The 17,121-nt window shown below is 42.8% G+C and overlaps 1 long non-coding RNA gene across 1 annotated transcript in view; it reads left to right on the top strand.

The window, feature by feature from the left end:
* Nucleotides 1-2,183: 2,183 nt before the first annotated feature.
* The window catches only part of LOC119027271, a 202,300-nt gene continuing 187,362 nt past the window's right edge, over nt 2,184-17,121 (top strand). The window contains exon 1 of the long non-coding RNA XR_005077340.1: nt 2,184-2,460. This is a non-coding gene — a long non-coding RNA (uncharacterized LOC119027271). The remainder of the gene's footprint in view (nt 2,461-17,121) is intronic.

The raw sequence follows: 17,121 nt of genomic DNA, 5'->3' as shown, positions 1-17,121 counted from the left end.
GAGGATCACATTCTCGACAAAGGGTTTCAATTTGAGAAGAGAGCGAGAGAAAAAGAAACTATTGTCGAAATATGAGTAACTTTTCAAAACTCTGCACTCGGCTTCGGATGAATTGTGCTCGTCTGTGTTGCCCCAAGGAGCTGCTTAATTAACACACGCACAAAAAAAAAGGCAATTATTACTCCACGCAGTTGTTAATTGGGGTTTGTCTGAAAGGAGGATATGAAATGCCAGGGAAATTAGAGTATTAGAGAGCTATTAATTTATTGACTTTGTGTGCCGAAATTCTAACGAGGGAAATTTGCAGTGTTTCTTCCCAGCACATGAATGGAACTGTGTCGTCTGAAAGGGAGGTCACAAAAGCGGTGATCACGCGGGTCCCTGTGACAAATAAACACGTCCAATCACTTTCACCCTAAATGAAACGGAGACACTTCATTAATTCTGTTATAAATTCTGATTAAATTTCCTCTGTAACGTTTAAATTAATGACGCACACAAACCAAAGACACCGGAGATAATTGAGAGCTATGCAGATCAAACTAATATACATGTAAGTCGTTAAATTGATGACGGGGATTAATTAAGTATCATTGCTAATAATGCAATCACGCTTTGGTGTGCCTTGAAAAAACAAACACGGCGGAGTGCATCTCCATTTCAGCGTGGGCCAAATCAGCAAAATGCTGCCAGGAGAGGGTTTTAAAACTGGGAATTTCTCGACATACCTGCTCATTTTCGTTATATGAATCATACAAGCAACCCCCCAACACACTCACTGTATATGAATTCTGCATATTCTGATGAACCTCCGGGGAATTACAGGGTGTGCTCTCTAAGCATAATGCCACTGCAGTGGGGATATTTCTTCCTGTGTCTAACCTTTTCCACCAGCTGAGCAGCCTTTTAAGGTTTTTTGGTGCAGATCTGCTTAATTTGAATTAACTTCTAAGGGGAAGGAGTGGTGCAACCATCAAGTATCTGTACTCTCTCTCCCTCTCACACACACACACACACACACACACACACACAGCACAGCAGTTGTGTTGGAATTGGAAGTGTGTTTTAATGATCTGTGGACTAAATAACAGCAGGTGGTTGAGCAGTAGGACTGAAGTTAGAGAACTGAATGTGGTGGGTTAATCATTAAAAGTAATACTGGTTTTCGAGAAGTGGATATTTTTGTCCTACTTGGGAGTGCGTAACAGTGGATTCAAGTTCTAACGCACTTTAAATTAGTGATGGAGATGGTAATTACAGACATTAGTCAAGTGACTAATGATGCCAGAAGGTTCTATTGATGGCGAGGCGATGCTGCGCCTCTATTTAGACGCGTCTCTGTGGGGCAGTTGTGACGAGAAGAAATCACATCGCAGTGGTTGTCTTGACAGTTCATTTAGAGAATTTCACGCAGACGTTGTAAGTGAAATTGGCGTTTTGTGCGATACGCACCCTGTCGCAAGACTCTGCTCCATCAACATGATTTTGAGGCTGTTATTTTTAAGGTTAAAAAAAAGTTACATAATGTTGAAGGCACATTTATTTCAAGGGGGTGAAGTGGCAAAAATGAATCGGTGATTGGTGATGAAAACACATGTGAACCGAAAGTGATTTAATTCACTTGAATTGCTCGCAATTCATTGGGAAAGTCGTGACATGATGAGAACAGAGTGGCCTTTTATCACCCCCCCATCTTGTATTCATCATTCATTATTCACAGCAAAAAGAAAATGAATTTATCGCTTAAGGAAAGTGGCCTCAAGGGTCGAAGTAACAAATAATAATTGTCAAATCTGGAAGTGATAAAAATGCTTGTGAATTAACAACAAATGTGATGAAATATATGTGAATTGATAACCACCAGGGATACACTGACAAATGGTTCGATACCCTTGATGGTCATTTTACTTTAAAAAGTATACCTCTGATAATAAACTAAATATATCGTGTTCTATTTGCTAAAATTGTCATTATGATCTGCCAGTAGAATAAGATAAAGGTCAATTGTGTAAAAATCCACTGTCTGTGGGTCCTCACAGTGGCCCTTGCTTGATTTGCAAGAATCCACTGCTCCCGGATCAACACAACCAATCAGAGCCAAAGGGAGTGTCTGAGAACTGTCAATCACTCTCCTGCATATACTTCTGGTAGTGTCCCAGCAGTGCCCCGCCCCCGCACAGGCGCAGTGCCTGCTCTCACCTGGTCAGATTAAGTTCAAGCTCAAACTGAAATTGTAAGCAATGGCGGAGAACGGACAGCAACCAAAATGCCCCACCACTGCCCACGTCAAAGGGATGAAATAAGAAGACTGACGAAGAAAAGAGGTGTTTGAAGAAACAATTGGACCGAGCCAGAGAGAAAACAAGGATACATATTGGAGCGTTATCTCAGAGGTGGAGGGAGCTGCGGGATTTCGAAGGACTCGAGTGTTGCAGAGCTGGCCGCTTTTCTGCTGGACAGGTAAGAACCCCTGCTTGATATATGTTTAATTCTATGTTTTAACCACAAGGCTAAAACTGGCAATAGCGCAGACAGTGTTGCAGTCAAGCTACGTAGCTTGTTGGTAAACCTAGCTTGTTAGCTTGTGCGCTAACTCTGGTGTTTAGCTTTGTCTTTGTGGCTACTAGTTAGCCAAAGTGTCTTTCAAGTGACCGGGCAGTTTTAACGTTAGTTTGTGTTCAAGTGGTTGAACTGATATGGAGAAATAAAGTTACTCATGCTTCAGAAAGGCAGCATGGCGGTGCATCAGGTAATGATTACCTGGTAACTCTGTCTGCCGCGATGTGAGGAATATTGTTTGATACTGGAGTCACCTGTCATTGTAATTTAGCTGAATTGATCAGAAATGGAACAATCAGGGCTTATGTTGTTGTTGTTGTTGTTGTTGTTATTTTGAACGTGGCATCTTGGTTATCTGGCTTCCCCTGTTACTGTCCTCTTGGGAAGCGCAGCAGATACACCTGAAAGTGTAACCTTGAGAAATGTGGCTGCCAAGTTTTGAGAAATGTTTTGCAGAAAAATACATTTACATGATTGCATAACTATTCTTGCGATTGGGTTCAGTTAACGATGCTTAAAAAAAGCTGTGGAGGTCTATGGACAAACACTGAGCAGACTTTTAAGTAAAGATACAATTATTTCCTTTGCCAACATTCATTTCATGGGTTTATATTCAAATCCATACAGAACTGTCATCAATCCTAAGACTAAAGTCTTTGCAACCTGGAAATCTTTATTTTTCACTGTTGACCCTTTGCAGTTAGAAGGCTCTGTATTTAACCCCCAGCCATGTGTGACTGAATAAGAAACGTAGTTGATCCTAATGGTTTTACTGGTTCAGCAGAACTTACTGAGATAGAAAAAAAACGGCAATGTGCAGCCACCGCTGTGTACTCTATGTTCTCATCATGTTCCTGTATGTTTTCTTCGGACACAGTTCGGGTTCATCTTGAATTCCAACGATATAACATGCTTGCCTTGTCCAAGTACGTGCTTCTTCCCGCTGTATTGACCCTGAACCCTGACAAGATGTAGAAATATATGGATGAGGGCATGTATGTATGAGTGAATGAACACGGAATGATGATCACTGTTCGCTATGATGATCACATATCATTAGAGGCAGTCTGTAGGAAGAGCTCATACTGCCAATACACCTGTGGTTCTTAGATTTATGCTCTTCATCTCAGACGTAATTTAGAATAATCACCGGCATTGTGGTTACTGCAGACTGTAACACATTGTTAATGCAGTTTCTACAGCTGGCCGTGGAGGACTTGAAGCCCTCTTTAAGACAACTTCATACTGGGCGATATATTGTCCAAGAATGGATTGTGATGAATGATAGAAATGTCATTTGTAGGACCATTTTATGCCACAGTTTAACAATATAAGTACTCCCTTTCTCGAGGGTTGAGAAATATAAAGTGTTGCAGGAATGGGTTCTAAAACCTTTATAGCGTTTTGTATTTCCAGTACCCTCAACTCAAAGACAAATAGGTTGGATTCCTGAAATAAGGGTGTGTGGTAATAAGCCATAAAGATTTCATGTTTTGGCTCTACAGTGTAAAATACATCAGTAAATACCCTGTGTTTATTTAGACAGTTAGTTAAACATCATTACACCGAACACGAGGCCCATTGACATATTTGCAAACAGTTCTGACTCTAACTTTACAGCTTGTCTATCAGTGTATATTAGTACAGTAGTGCCGATGTAGCCTAGTTTGCTTATAGCATAAAATGAGCTTTCTGCTGATCGCATAGATGCTTCAAAAATCATAAAAGGCGTTGGGAAGTTTGTCATGACAAAAAAGTATCCAGAACTTTATGGATCTTATGTTCTGCAATAGTCCAACTTCCAATGAAAAAAAAAAAAAAAGAAAGAAAGAATTGCATTGAATTTTTGTTGAAATCACAGGGGCGATGCTAACTACAGCATCACTGCCGCTTTGGATTGCCGACATTTTTAACTAAACCAGAATCCACGTCAGCACAACAGGATTGAGGTCAGCAAAAATTATATTGTACATTGAAAAAAAATGAGTAATTAGGAAATTATGAAAACAAAAGAAACAGTAATGTAACTATTGTGGCAGGCATAGCAGGTTTGTCCAACTTAGCCACAGCATCCCTTGTCCCTTGACCAGCTTTGTGCCCTTAAACCTGTCAGGAGGTCTGGACAGACGTCTGATGGAAATCCCGCTAAGTGCTCAGCCTTGCAATAGCGACACTGTTTGACATGATGCACTGCGACCATTACTTTTTCCACGCGCTGTCTGAGTTATGAAGCTAATTAATCTCATCGTTTTCGGGGAAAATTGAGTCTGAAATGGAATTTTGAGCAACGGCGTCTCAAATGACACACTTGTTTACTCCTTCGCGTCTGAAGACAGGGTCGCTGCCACAAGGGGTGACTGCAGCTGTGCCTCTTTCATGATAAGCACAGTAATTGTGGATAAAAGGTGCGCGCGACCTTACATCTTACCCGAGGCAACTTTTTCTCTCCATGTCAGTGCCTAATGGCTTCACAATTGGCTTTTAAAAGCTGACACGCTACAGCCTTTACCCCCCCCCCCCCCCAAAATCTTTTTTTTTTTTTTTTGTTCTTTCTCTATCCGCAACAATGTATTTCCCTGTACTCTTTCTGTCACAGCACTTTGCTCGGAGAACACAATTAAATTTGTTTGACTTGACCGGTAAATAGTGGAATGGCCCACTCAATTCTAAAAAGCACACCACGCTCGCACACCGCAGCGGGTCCAGAGATAGAATGTGAACTTAGCTGTATGGGTTGTTTGTGGTTGCAGTGCTCTCTGGGAAGGCCATTAGCTGCTCTGACCTGTGCAGTTAGGAGGTGTCAACCATGATTTGTATTGTACATCTTTGGTCTCCATGGTTCGGTGCTGATGGTCTTTAAAAGCCCCGCTGGGAAGCTCTCGATTATCATCTACTTACTGACCATCACTGCCCTGTCATTCAGTTCACCTGCATTAGTTCTTTAGATATAAGGTCAAGCATGACATTACAGCTGTATTTCTGAGTGTGCTCTGTTTTCTGACTGGTGTTTTGCACTCACCATCAGACACTCAGTAGGTTCCCTGCTCGTAATGTCCCAATTTTCCAAGGGCGAGTTGTCTGAATGTGTCAGCAGGGTCAGAGGCAATCTGTCCTGCTCGTTTCCTGGTTCTTTTGAGTAAGAAGGGGTGCTGGCCTGAGTCAGTGGTATATTTTCCTCAGTGGTGGATCAGTTAAACTGGGTCAGAATTGTTTTCTTTTGCAGATGTTTTTTTTTTTTTTTTGCCAACACATCCTCCTGAACATATCTGAACTTCAAAATAGATTATTTGTCAGCATCTCCAAAAAGAAAATCTTCCCTAAACAACACCACTGTTACAGCTTAGGTACCAGATCTCAAATTATTGTTTTAGGTTTAAGATTTTTTTTCATCTTCCATCACCAGTGCAGCTTAGTAACTTTAACAATTTACCATGTGTGTTACTAAGTTAATGGAACTCCCCCACCAAAAGTCCTTTGTTTTGATGTAATCTTTAACATCCTTGAAGTCATCGCCAACCAGGGTTTTTTTATGAAATACTAGATACAGTCTCCCAGTGTTCGTCATACAACCCTTTTCTGGACTTACTCTTGAGCAAATGATAGAGAAGAATCCCACATATATTGTAATTGCCAAGGAGAAGTGTTCTGTCAGAGACTTGTCTTGTCAAAGAGCACAAGACAGTTCAAATTACCCTGGTCAACATGATGATGATTATTCTGTCTTCTTCCCTTTGTGCCACGCCAATTATACTTCCTGAAGTGCAAGAATCGTCAGCCAGTGAACATAATGGTTGCTTTCCTAGATAGTGAACTCCTGAGAGGTTCTTTAGAAATCATGTTTTTGTCTTTTAAATTTGCACAATTTTCTCCAGCTTACGAACAGGAATAAGGGTAACAGGGGCATCGAAGTGCACAATTCCATTGGCAATGCTCAGTAGCCCTTTTTAGAAGACATATATATATACCTCCCGGTTCATTCTTTCATTTATGCACAATTGGCATCAAGTTGTGGCGGCTCATCATTGAAGCTAGAATCCGACTGGAAGACCAGCAGCATAGCTAGCAATGCTAACAGAATAAATAACCAACACAGCGGAAGATAAAGCTATGTTTGACATGTTGTCATTCAGTTTGATGTGCACCATGTTGCCAGAACACTTTTGGCAACATTTGCTAGCTAGCTTTAGCAATTGTTAGCCAGTGCAACAAACTGGCAACCACTTGCAGGGGCGGACGTCAAATTTAGTGACTTAATGTTTTCAATAACACCTATCAATAACACCAATCACACTCAATACAAACATGCTGTTCATTATGGAGTTGTTTGCTCTCAAAATCAGTCTTTTACGGCCTTTACATCCATTCTTATTTCATTTCCTGCCAGCTCTACAGCGAACCGAATCCTCAACTCTTTGAAACGGTGTGTTTATGTGGATTCAACCATTATCCTCACTTTTTACATTTCTCTCAGCTGCATGCCTATTTCAGCTGCCCCCACTGCTGCTACACTGATAGAACTGTACAGCATCGGCGCTGCAGGGAGAGCTCCATCTGAGGGGGTTGAGGGCAACGCTGAAATAAATTTCAGGTGGGTGAGAGAGAGGTGAGATGCACATGAAATTGCTTGTAGCCTGCCCTCGCACACTCTGAACTCTTTACTCCAATGAGCTACTGTTCCCCCCAATAAATAACACATCATTGAAACTGTGCCAAACTGCCATGCTTCAACACTTCAATACAAACCCTGCGGTTTCTGAAAGGAGAATGAAAGACGGGGGGAAAACAAAAAGCTTTGATGGATGCCAAACTACATTTTGCTTTTCTTTTAGTTCGAGCGAAATTGATTTTAAGGCATCCACAACACCACATTGAACTTTGAAAAAGGCCTCATGCTGTCTGTAGAAATCCCATACCCCTCCACCTCCCTCCCACGCTATCCTCACTTTCTGTCCGGCTTCCTTTTCCTGTCTCGCTTAGTCTGTCATATTCCCCCCGTGGGGATGAAAATGCTAATTCTTTCAAAGGAGTCATGGGATTTTGCTTGCCTCAGTAACTTTTCTCCCCCAGATCCCGCATTGGATATCTTCCATGATGTGTTTTTCGCCTGGGACGGTGTGTAAATGCCATTCCATATATAACAAATCCAGTCCATGCATAGATCACAGCAGAGTTTATTTGTTAAGCAGACACACAGGTGTCTATGTTCCTTTTGCTCCTCTTCCTCTGCCACTAATGGGGGTGCATGCCCAGCCATCTGTGAAGGACAAGGGAACCTTTTGGCCGAGACAAATCGCTTTGGAGCAGGGCTGCAGCCTCCCGCCTCCTCCCCATCCCTATGCGCCGCGCACACACACACACACACAGATGAACACGCACACAAACACACTGTCCCTCTCCCTCCAGGGTAACAAGGGAAGCGTCTGTGTTGGGTCCATAGTGTTCCATCAGGAGTCAGCCAACTGAGCCACCGGTCTAATCCCTACCAGCAGCCCACATGGCCGCACTGCCAAGTTCCAATTAGACCCATAAAAAAAAAAAAAAAAAAAGTCGTCCATTTTTTTCTGAACGAGGACCTTTATGAGGGGTGTGCCCAGCCCTGCGTGACCCACCGACCACCCGATGTAACAATGCGGCTATAAAAGCAAGACAAGATGGGAGAGCAGGCCAGAATTATAAGACACCCCCGAGGGTTGACACTTGTGTGGAACAAACAAAGTCCTATCCTCCCTGTGGGGAAGAGAGTAGTGACTGCCTGCCCGGCGAGCCACAGTGATTCGGAGGGACGAAGTTCAACCCGGAGACTCTGAAACCCATAAAATCGTTCCTTGAAGTCGCTGATGACTGGCGGGTTGGGTGAATCACCGTGTACCGCGGCATGCATAACGCCCATTTTCACAATTACAGGGGCTTGCACATCGCAAGAGATGGATCAATTATTTGATGGTAAACGGTCAGTGCAAGTACTGTATCATTTCAAGTGAACTGAATGTGGGTTTTAGCGAATCAGAAAAGCCAATAAATATTTCTTTGCGAACCATTATGGGTTCAATTCTTGACCTCACGTGGTGACAATTTAAAAGTTTCAAAATTCACAGCCTTAGCGATAATTGGTGGTTTTACCATCAATCCAAGCAGTCGGATAAGGACCAGCGATCAGAAATTGTGACTACTAAGTTAGAGGCTGACAAAGAGCCATAACAGAGGATTTATAGCTCCTGTCTTCTATAAACAGGACCAATTTACTGTAAATGGACCCAGGCTCCTTATAGCTCTAGCTCTTCCGAGGTAAAGAGTTCTGCTGACAACAATGTCATCGATAGTGTGTGGGGTGTTGCGTTGCCTGTGTCCAAACCTACTAATGTCCTGAGCGACCTTGCTAAATAAAGACCAGTGGATTGAGCCATCCGCTCTCCCTGTCCATTGCCGGAGCGCTGAGGCTTGAAGTATACATTTGCGCGCCGCATTACACCCTCTAATAGGCAGTCAGTCAAAATAACACGCTGCCTGAAATGTCAGCGTTTACCTTTTGTAATGACCAAGCTTCCACCGAAATTAATAGATCCTCACGCTCGTCTCTGTTACACGGCGTCTTCAAACTGACAGAGGCGGAGACCCTGAAACCGCCAACACACACACACACACACACACACACACACACACACACACACACACACACACACACACACACACACACTTTGTTCCAGTACAATATGCACCTACATACCACATCTCAACTTTGACGCACTGGAAGTCAATGAAACATATTATGACTGCCTTACCAGCTTTAGTTTTTGGTTTGACAGACTTGTGTTAGAAGATGTTGTTTTTAAAAAACAAAAAAAAAATGACTTTGGAGTGCACCAGCATCCAAAATGGCAGCCAAAATAATGAATTGCTCTCTCTGTATCCTATATCTGGTCATTTCAGCACAGTTTGATACAGATAATAAAGGTATTATGTTGAATACAAGCTTTAGAAAGAGGAAAATTTGAAGCAAAATACTTTAACAAACTGATCAACTGTGAATTAAGTAACTTAATCTACTTGAATTTCATCAGACTGGTCAGTTTCAGCCAGTAATCAAACAGGTTTATATTCACATAATAAAAAAGATTTACTCTTTACTTGGGTTTTAAAACTATTTCACTATTAACATATCACAATTTTCTGCGCCACGGCGCCCCACTGCATACAACTGGTGCCCTTTTTAATTTTTTTCGCCCCTGCCCCCAACCATCTTGAGTCCGCCACTGCCAAACTCTTGGTTAAGCAGTGGCTCTTCATTATTGGTAAAGTAATGCGTCTATTGCACATAAGTATCCTTAAACTTACTATAGGAAACAAATTTAATATCCTATGCTGGGATTAGACTTAACAATATAAGCCAGAGAGCCCGTTTTGTTTTGCTCCTGCATAAATGGGGCATGACACAAAGACAAGCGTTTGGCACATCTATTACCTGTGTTGCTCTTCACAGTGGAACATTTTGCATCCTGGTTGCCTCACAGTGTAATTTTCTTGTCTTCTCTTCCTTTTTTGAAAACTTCAACATGGTGATGTCGACCCTCAGTGCACTCTTCTGAGTACAGCTCAATAGCACGCCAGAAAAATTAGGAATCATGTTTCATTTTCCTTTCAGTGAACCTGTAACCATCCAGGTTACAGCGTCATAGCAAATTAATCACACCTAGAAGGTGCGATGCCACCTCTGCATACATATGTATGCCTCCTGCCTGCACGCCCACGCTCTCGCCCTCTTACAGCCAAATGGGGAGGGGAAAAAATCGAAAAAAGCCCACCTTGAAACGATGAATGTTTCCAGGGTTTTCTTTTTAGGTTGCAAATGTACATAGTGTTGCTTGCAGGTGGATTGATGCAGTCTGAGTCCCATAACTCCTTCTTGGTCAAATCGACCATCTCGATATAAAAAAAAACAAAGAAAAAAACTGGATCGAGGTAACGTTAAAATTTGACAAAATATCCAGAATGCAATGTGTGTGTTAATTTGTCACGGGTAAGGTGTGTTGATGGCAGAAAAAGCAGCTACACCCAATTGTATTCATTCACCGTCACCCCCCTCAGTGCTCTTTTACCCCAGTGTTCTCAACTCTTTACAAAACTTACTCAATAGTTATCGACCCCCACTTGGCCATGTGCCGTGATCATATGCATAAACAGGAGCTGCTATTAGTGTGCCACGAGAGCGCATTCATGTGTATTCACGGGTCAATGGGAAAATGCAGCGTGTGCCCTCACCTCCTCTACTGTTGCTCCCATATACACAATAAAATGAAATGTTAATGGATGCTAATGAAATGGCTAATTGTGGATTCGGTGCAACGATGCGAAGCTCACTCTCTAGGCCTTGCTGTTCATCGTTTATCACACAAACGCCCCTCGAGAGTTTGGGGGGGTGGGTGGTGGGGGGGAGGGAAAAATAATAATGATAATAAACATTAAAAAACAATGAAACCACACTTATTATGCATGCGGACCTAGCGTCGTGTTAACCTGCTGTGCAGTGTGCGTCACGCCGGCTCAGAGGTGACATTCCTTTGTGCTTGTCCCACAGATTGTGCTGGAACTTTTTTCGGATTGCAAGATGGAAAGGCAGCTCGCAGTAGGCTGGCCGGCGGCGATTTTTCACCTCAGAAACAGTCTTGCTTGTCAGTCCCGGCAGAGACAGCCGCTGATGCCTGCTAAAGCTGAGTAAAGCTCGCGGCTGTCTTTATCTCTCGGCCTGTGAGCCCAGAGTGGTTTCAGGCAGTGATTAGTGAGGCGGATCCCACGTGGGTCACCCTTTTGCTGGAGGAGATCAGTGCTGGAGATTTGAGGCATCTGGGCACCTTTGTAGTTGGAGCATGTGAGTGACAAGAGAGGAGAGGAGAGGTGGACGGAATGGAGACTGGAGAAAAAAGGCAGACAGGCAGATGGAGGAGAGGTCTGGGTAGGAACAGGAGGAGATGAAGGCTGTATGATTAGTTTGCTCAGGGAAAGGAAATGTTTGGTATTTTAGGTGAGGAAAAACAGCCTGCTGAGACCTGTGTCTTGAAAATTGTGGGCTGCCGAATATAAATGTAAGGTAAGGATTACACATTTGTATACTGGCAGGAGAGCATAAAGAGAAGCTTTGCTGTGATGGTAATCCATGCCATTATTGTTCTATGGATGACACAGTGTTGGTCAGTCAGTCTGTCAAAAATGTGTGGTCCCTAGTGAAGTTTGACACTCTATGTTTGATGATCAACTGATGTCTAGCACCAGTGTGAAAAATGGCTCCTGAGTGAAACACTGCAGCTACAACTGGATTTACTACCATAGAATTAAGCATTCACACCCTACTCTTAAATCCAGCGCCTTTGTTGACACCTTAAATGTGGGACATATCGCCGGAGTAATGGCTAATCTCTGCAGACTGTAGCTGCCGTAAGCTAGTTAGCTCAGTTAGCAGTGCAGCTTGCAGGTTGGACTGGGAGCTCAAGGGCCAGGGAAGTGTTAAGGCAGGAACACACTGGCCCAACCGTTGGTGCTGTTCTGACCATTATTTGTGGATTTTTGATGGCGGTTTCTTGCTGGAGGTGTATACTCCACTGTATTGTTATCGTGCGGTCATTTCTGAGGTTGCTAAAACTACGTAAGCTAGCGTTCTGCAAACTTGATCTCTCGGGGGGGGGGGGTCTTACTCAGTGTCACGATGTGTTAGACCATGGATTAAGTTTTTACCGGAATATCCCTTTAAAGTACAGCCTCAGTGAGCTGCTAGTGGGGCTGCAGACTTCTGGTGTTCTTTGTATTAAACACAGCAATGCCAGACACGTTCACCCAACTGCACAATTCTTGAATAAGAGCAAAAATGATACAGTTTGATTTCTTTGAGCAGCGGACATCTTTGATGGGCGACTGTAGATACATACTCAAAGACTCTGATCAGCCAGGACAACGGATCCCACAATCTGCTTAGACAGCAGCAAAACTACTGTCCTGCAGAAGACAGCCTGCAGCTTGGAACTGAGGAAAATGCCCTCATTGTGTGGACCAAAGAAGCAAAGTAAAGGTGGTTTTGAAGGACATTCTTGGAAGCAGAGACGAACCCTTGTCTCATCACGCCTTGTTTTATTTGGCCTAGTGAGTGAAGCCTTGGTAGACGTTTCTCTTTTGGCCCAGGTTATACAGCTCTACACGTGCTGAATAACCAGTTAATGAGGATTTAGATCGCTTTGAGGCTTGAAATTGAATTCAAGCAGGTCGTCCACCTTAAATATTCTCTGAGCGAAGTTATAGAGGGGGAGGAAGAAGGAGTTTCATGTGATTTGGCTGTCAGTCGGATACACTTTCACCATTCTCCCGTCGCTCACGTGGCGCTAAAGGTCTTTTTTTGTATGCGTGAGCGAGAGCACCAAAGTGACTCGACCTCCCATTGTTTTGTGAATTGGTTTTCTGAGTCAGTCCATTCACTATAGCAAATTGCTAATCCTCCAAAATAAAAGGACACTTAACCTACTTAACAGGTTTGTTGGAACATGTCGTAGAAATGTTCTTCAAGGAGTAATTTACGGCATTGAAATTGGCATTCATTTCCATATTCTCATGGCTCGCGCTTCGACTTTATAGTGCTAATTATGCCCATTACAGTGTCACTGATCCCCCCCCCCCACACACACACTGCCCGTCTTCGCCGGAGAAGCAGAAAAACCCTGCCATTTACTTAGTAATGAAGAAAGTTGTTCCATTTCAGTGAACTAACCTCCCATCTGCCTTTATGCTGCTAAATGAAACTGATTTGCCTCTAAGACAATGCGTCTTAAATCTGAGAAAGGGAGAGCGCGAGACAGAGAGGAGGAAGTGGGAGAAAAAGAATCATACGGGGACACTTAGGCGTATGTTTGATAAAGATAAGTGAAGTCCCATCTACTGGTCGTTAATGAGATCTTTTGCAACAGGAAGATGTATGTGGCTCTGGCGTGGCGCGCACTAGTGGGAAATGACTGCTGAAGGGGGCTGCAGAGGGAGGCACTTCATCAAGTATAATTGCTGCCTTGTACGCACTGGGTCCCTGAAGGCTCTGGCTTCTGTGCAGACATCCCGGACCTTCCTCCTTCAACTTCCCCATCCTCTTCCTCGCTCACTCTCTGTTTTTTCCCGTCTTTTCCCCCGCTGACCCTTTCGCCCCCTTCATCCCCGAGTACATTATTTTGCGTTAAACAATGCTAATGGAACAATGTGTTGCTGGCTACGGAGTCTGAATGCGGGCTTGATTAATCAGGCGAAAACACAATGACTTCGTCTTCCCATAGGTCCCATGTGTTCCCTTTAGTTTTCATCTGTAGTAAGTTTTATTTTGTCTATGCTGTGCATTTATTCTGGGAAACAAAGTTACTGAATCAAACAGGAATAGCAGCTCTTTTATCTTGCTTAAGCTGTAACATTTTGCTGTACAGTTCATTTTTTAACAAGATTTCTGTGAAATGGGACACCGGGCTCAGAAGAAATGCTCTATTTTTAACAGACGTGGAGACGAACGAATAAATCTGATGTGTTTTATTGCTCGGGTGTTGCGCACATGTGAATGTATATATTGCAAGTTGTGATTTTTCAAAAAGTAAGGGCTCAGCAGCCCTGCTAATCAGCGGTATTGTGTTCAAACCCCCCTTTTGGTAGCAGTTGCTGTGCATTCACCAATTAGAACATAAAGGAGGTTTTATATTTTTAGACAATTATGGCATAATGATGAGTATGTGAATGAAAAACACCCAGAGCAATCCCAGAGAACAGCACACTTGTCTGAGTCTTCCATAGCACTGATTGGCGATGAGTGTCACCACTGCCTATCCATATGTCTGTCTCCTACTAGTCTGAAGAAGCAGCAGAGTTAATGCAAATATTAAAAACAACCTGCCAATAATGTATAGCTGGAAAAGTGTATGATTTGCAGTGGACGGCAGCTTCAACAATACAACAACTAATTGGCGTATTCCGAAGCAGCACCAGCAATTTTGGCACAATACCCTCACAGCCATTCAAGGGATGGTCTGAACACTGGCATGTAATCTAAAGCATTTTCAGTAGGGGCCTGTTCACGTTGGCAAAAAGGAGTGGAACTAAGTGCAACCATCAGCCAGTCCACGCAGATTGCATGGCACATCAGTGCAGCGCAGCCTCTTCCAGAAAGCAGGAAGGGTTCGATTCTTGCCAGCGCTGTAGAGCGGCCATGTTCATAGCAGGTTAGCCACTCCGCTGGGCCCGTCAGGTGGGCTTGGGAGAATGAGAGGGCTGGAAATAAAGGAGTGCACGACTGGATCGGCAGATGGGGGATATTCTGTACTTGGTGCCATGCAGCTGCGACTGCAGATAACATATGCCAGGGAAAGGGGGCAGAGAGAGGCTCTGTAAACCATGATAATCCAAACAATGTTTTCTAAAGGAGGGCCAATACTAAAACCTAATGGTACTTGGGTTGAAAATTATCAAAGGTATTGGACACATTACAATGCAAATGGGTTTATTTTGCTGCATTTACACGGGGACAGTAATGGCACTGCTGCCAAAAAAACATTTCTCCGATTACATCAATTGACAATTCTTCATAACGATCCTGCTGTCATGACTTTCCTTAGAGATTTGGATTTTTTAAATTTTTCTAAAAAGACAAACTGTTCACTGACCCACCAAATAAATACACTCACTCATTTTGATATCATTGGCAAAATAAGAGAGGATTTTGTGATTTCTTTGGCAGAAGTTGGCCCCACCAGACCGTATAATTCAACTACACGTACAACTGTCTTTATGAATTTATAACTAATGGGTGGAGCCTATATATAGATGTAAGACTGTCTTCCACCAACCTTACAGTCAAAATGGAAACGGGATTTTCTCATCTTGTATTGCACCTTAATTGGATCATAACAGGATCTGCAACCTCTCTGGTTTTCTTTTGAGCCACAGCAAACCAATAAAACAGGTACAAATTAGTGTATTGTCATTTTTTTAAATCACGAGGATTAAAATCACAATCAATCTCCTGGGAATAAGCTTGGTTACATTTTTTGACAGTTAAGTAAGGCGATTCAGAAGAAAGATAGTTGATTGCTGTGTCTCATTCCCAGGCCATCAAATACCAACGGTTTGGGTTAGAATTTCTGGCTGATTACCCAAAGTGTTTAATGACCTGGGAATGAAACTCAACAAATGACTTTGTTTCTCTAGAATCACCTTCACTACCTTTTTAAAATTGAGAAGCAGATCAGTTGGGTTGTCAGTACAAACTTTTTCCCAGTGAAGGCATCTAGGCAAGGTGCCTTAAGAGTTATTTATACTTTGATTACCTCGAGGTAAAATTATTGGAATTCCTTGTATGATATTGTGGAAAAGGTTTCTTAGTCTAAAAAAATACAGTTGCTCACTTTCAAACTGGGAAAAAAAGGCATTATCACATCAAAATTCAGAATTGATCAATTTCAGATCTCAAATGCGATGGTGCCACTTCACTTAGGACTCTCGCTTCATCATACTAAGTAAGTGATCTGACCAATGCAACGTGTGCCTGGAAAAAGGAGAAAAATGTTTTGAATTTAAGGCTATACAGGGTTATGGTGGACATTGATTGCGCATCTTTTCGGCTCTCAGATGTCAATCACTACCATTTGAAACACCTTCCACGAATATGTCCAACATTTTGTATCCTTTTGAAAACTAGGAAAAGGTGGTGCATTTTAGCTGTGGTGTAAGTTGGGGTAAAGTTTTTAACTGCCTCAGAAGAGAAGAAAAGATGCATGCTTTTGACATCAGTATGTAGTAGAGAGCAAAACATCACAATTATGTTAAATCAGAGCCATTGTCTTCTATATAACTACCAGCTAGTCATGGATGCCATGACATTTCACAATTCCATTCGGTTTCCATCCAATCTTTGTTTTCCACCTGTCCCCTTGTTGAAATTACAGTTCCATTTTGATCCGTCATGTCCTTCACTCTGAACACACAGTATATACATGTGGTTTGATCCACATAAAGTACTTTTACCCACCTCAAAACGTATTCATGTGCACTTCTCGTATTTTTTTTTTTTGCCATTTCCACTTAAATGGCTTGTCATGTTGCCATAGACAAAAATGCTGTTCGGCGGCTGAAATGAGAAGCAGAACGAAGGGCCAAATCATGTCCGCGGCATGTCCAAACAAACGGTGCAAGAACTGTTGGCCAGCTCTTCAACAATGGATCCGCCTATCTCCTGCAATGGGTACCTAGCTACCGCAGCAGCTGCCAAAGCCACTTCAAATGGCCCCCCACTTCAGACAGGATCCTTTAGAATAGGTTCGAGCACCATCATGAGACTGAGGCTTAGCCATGAGAGGGACTAGCTTGCATAATTCTCACGAATATGCAAAGCCTTTGAACTCCACTGTATGCTGAAAATCATGCAGTGTTGCAGTTTACTGTGTGACTATGGATGATGGAGAATTATTGATTTATGAATGGGAGAGGAGGCTTTATGAAAGTGATTGATGGGTCGATGCCTTAGCGTGTCATCTTAGTGCTTATGCTTTCTTCCTACAAGCAGCT

The sequence above is a fragment of the Acanthopagrus latus genome, chromosome 10 (genome assembly GCF_904848185.1).
Source record: "Acanthopagrus latus isolate v.2019 chromosome 10, fAcaLat1.1, whole genome shotgun sequence".
In the NCBI taxonomy this organism is placed as follows: Eukaryota; Metazoa; Chordata; class Actinopteri; order Spariformes; family Sparidae; genus Acanthopagrus; species Acanthopagrus latus.
This window is presented reverse-complemented; position numbering and strand designations above follow the sequence as displayed.